Here is a 4238-nt window from a genome sequence, read left to right as displayed (position 1 = left end):
GTTTTTTAATCCAAAAATTACAACCATTTTTATTTCCCCGTTAATGCAAACTGGTCTATATCGACATCGACCATGAAGTGATCAATTTCAGAAATACAGTAGTATGAAGTAAAGATTTTTTTGCTCATGTAAAGAATTCCATTAATGCACAGATCTAGAATTATTTTCTTCGTCGAGATAAAGAAGATTACTTCGATAAATGATAATATATTAAAAATGCGTTATTTATTAACTTCGTTCGTGCAAGCGTTAGTGAGTAGTGTTAGTAACGTTTTAGAGTTTTATTAGAGAATATTCCCCATTTGTGTAATGCAGATTGATATTGATCAGCGAGATTCGACGACCGAGACAAGACTAGTTTATATAGAGAGAAGTTAGAGGATTTATATATATAGTGGACAACAAAACATCCGCTCGCGACAACTTCTTCGGCGGAGCCCCACCATCGTGCCACATGCACTGCATCATTTGAATATCAACGATATCTTGAATATAGATCAATCTAATATTAAACATCTTAATGAAAAACTAATAAAATATTTTATGAATTTTTGTGTTATAGTTCTATGATTCTGATAGTGATTCTCTTATGATATTGTAAGATATCATCACGGCCAATCACGGATTATACTTAAGCCAATCTTAAATGTACAAGAAAGTCATCGATACTGATGCAGATCTTTTAAAATAATAACCCCTTGTTTCTCAGAAACTAACTATACGTATTTTAGTATAAATACTGTATTTTATTAATATTAATAAAATAATGATCTCTTTAGTTAATTAAGAGATATAAATAATTCGTATATTTGGCTTGTTTCTATATCAAATCAGCTAAAAACGAATTCTACGAATACAAAAATAAAATTCTTATCATTTTCTTCTGCAAATTGCATAATTAAAATAATAGTGACTATTATTGATTATATTATATCATTTTAAATGTTTGTAATTTCCTAAATCGTTTCTTATATTATTTTTTCTCTTAATTTTTTCATAATACGATTTTAAATTTAAAATTGGTGTGCAGCGTAAATCGCCACACCTGTCTGTAAAACAGATCATGAGCTAACTTAATCTTTATAATTACTTTAGAGTATTAAATGGCTTTATTGAAGCTGCAAACAATAGTGCATATATGGAAAAATTCTTAAAAAATTATCGCGTTATATATTTGCATTTTGCAGAACAGCGTAAACTTTACGAAAAAAAATCATGTCACACAGTAGCATTATGAAATCATGTAATTAAAACATATAAATCGTACATGGCAGATTTTTTAAAATTGTGTAATTTAAAAAATCGCATAATGATATGTTCTTTTTTCTTTCATTTCTATCATTCAATTTTTTTAAATTTGACAACTATAAAATCACATAATGGAAAAAAATTATTTCTAATATCATGTAATTTTTCAAAACGTCATTTAAAAAAAAAATCACGTACTGATTTGCAACAATTCGTTATGTGATTTACATGTTTTAATTTATTTACATCATATAACGTTGTGATTTTCTTTAATAGGGGAGTAAATATGCACATAATTTAATGAAAATGTTTTATAATGAAGTGAAAAGAATATCTTGTATACATTCACTTGTAGGTATTTTATTCAGATATTCCTGTAAAAGAAAAAAAAGTCTAGGAAAATACATAGTATTACTGCCTACTGTGTCAGTTTTGGATCCCATTTTGTCAGACGGTTATTTTTGCTTACCTAATAAAAAAATTAATCATTACAAAATTGCAAAGAGATTATTATAAAAATCGCTTATGTCTGATGGAATACATTTTTTTAGTTTGTACTTGTTTTTAAAGTTTTATTTTTACTTTTTTGTTCAAGAAATATTGTCTAAAAAGAAGATTGTCTAAAAAACAAGATGTGGCGATATCGATAATATTCCTCTAATAATTGATTAGCATCCTTATAATATAAACGATTTTGATATCAGAAATGGAACGAAAGGAAAGAAAATTGTTCATAATTAAAAAAGAATCTTTAGATTCTCTGTGCTGTTTCGGTATAGGGGCTGAATCCATAAATATCCATAAATATTGCTGAATCCATAAATATTGCTCGACATTTATCTAAAAATAGTCTTTGTCAAGATGACAGTATATGATGTATTGATTGTATATAAAAAATAAAACAATAATTAAAATAATAACAAAAAGAGTCTCTAAATAAACTATAGAATAAATATGTAGAAGGAAATGCAAATAGTCAACATCAATTCTTCGTGTGTAATCCAATGCATATATTAAAAATATTGATGTTTTAATAACAAACTTCATTATATTTTATATACTGAGGAAGACTTAATACTGGGGTCGAAACGTCTGTACCATATTTTCCTATAGCATCCCCTGTCGAGTCACCCTGAGTCACTACGTATAACTCGTGGCCGGACTACATTCGCGACGACGCCTAGGAGAAATCCTGAGTCGCGCGATCACGCAAAACGTTCTGTACTTAGACTCGCTCTGAATTCATATGCGAATTCATATCCACACTTGCTCAGTTCGTGATCGAATGAATATCTTTACGTCGCCACGATCCTCCATGGACCCTCGATCTTTCTCCTGACTGGTGTTTCCGAAAACATGGAGACCATGGTTAGCGGCGGTGGCGTTTCGGACAAATGAATTAACGATCATACGTGCCGATCATCGTTCTGACCTCCGACACCGCGTTTTCTATTCCTAGAAATACCGACTCTCATGACGTACACGTGTATGCGTGCGTGTGAACGATTAATTTGATCCAACCACGATTTCGCATTGACGCGCACATCTATTTAGAGCTCTACGCAATAAAGTCGATACCATAAATATCTCGATAACTATTACGCGGATAACGGATTCCTTCTCTTTTTTTTGACTGAAAATTTATAAAATTCTGTAGAATCTATTTTGTAGTATATGATTTTTTTATATCTTAATTTTTTATGTTCTGTTTACACATTTAAGAAATGATATATGTGAAAAATGATACCTTGAGTTTGAATGTCCTCCATTTTGTTTTAAATTCAAAATTTAAAAAAGCTTTAATCAAATACTATAAGTAAATTTAATAAATTTCAAGATGCAATTTTTTATTTCAGATGAGCAGCCAAAGACCGCTCATGGTACCACGATTATGTCCCGTCGAGCACAGTCAACTTCGTGGAACAAAGGATTATTTTACCTCATTAAAATTTGATTTATAAGTCTAAAATATGTTCTTTAACATAAAAAAAATCTGATTAATAATGTGCCTTTTCTTTCTTAAAAAAAAAAAGAAACTATTTGAAAATGAACTATTTTTCCCGCCGAGAAAAGTATAAGTCCTTAAAAATTTTTAAGTATTTAAAAAAATGATATTTAAATATATGTTTAATTGATACTCTTAAATACCGTCGACATGTCGACATAATAAATTTAAATATTATTTGAATATCCAGTCGAAAATCCTCCGAGCCAGCAGATGCACTCTGGCTTGCTTCTAATAAAATCTTGTACAGGAATCTTGGTACACTTATTTCGAGGAAAAAATCAGCTGCACAAGACAACAAGATCCAAATCATGTAGCAACTCTAATGAATAATCCGGATTATCTACGAAGGCTTAAGCGCACAATCTCAGAACTTAGCGTAGCTTCCTTATATTAAATGGGAAATTCACTGAGCTCTTACCCTTTAGGGGGGGGGGCTTTATTTTAAATTGTACATAAAAATTACTGAATGTTTTTAGATGTGACAGATTAAGAATAATGGAGTTAAAAAAAATTTAAGTATCAATCAAGTATATTTAAATATCATTTTTGTACTAGAAATAACTGAAACTTTTTGGTAATATTTCAAAAAGAGAGATTACAAATTTTTTTTATAACGTTTCATCAACTTTTCAAGGTTTCAAGAATTGCGGATATTTTTTCTTTTCCAGAACTGTCTCAGAAATATTGCAAACATATATTTCATAATTTTTATCAAATATCTCACTTTTCAGTTGAAATGTTCTGAGATATTTCTGGAAACTTTCGGTGCTATATGGATACTGAGTAACTCCACAGTCAAAAAATTTTTACTGATGATATTATATTAAAAATATACCATACAATTGTAAACAAATAATTTCAACAAATAATATGCGAGCATTGTTCTTTGCTAATTCACATACCGTTGTGGAGAGGATTCGTCAATAAATGATACAAGAGTTTATATTATTTATATTATCTATTTTTTTCATAACAAATAAAA

Source organism: Atta colombica, unplaced genomic scaffold, assembly GCF_001594045.1.
Source record: "Atta colombica isolate Treedump-2 unplaced genomic scaffold, Acol1.0 scaffold207, whole genome shotgun sequence".
Lineage (NCBI taxonomy): Eukaryota > Metazoa > Arthropoda > Insecta > Hymenoptera > Formicidae > Atta > Atta colombica.
This window is presented reverse-complemented; position numbering follows the sequence as displayed.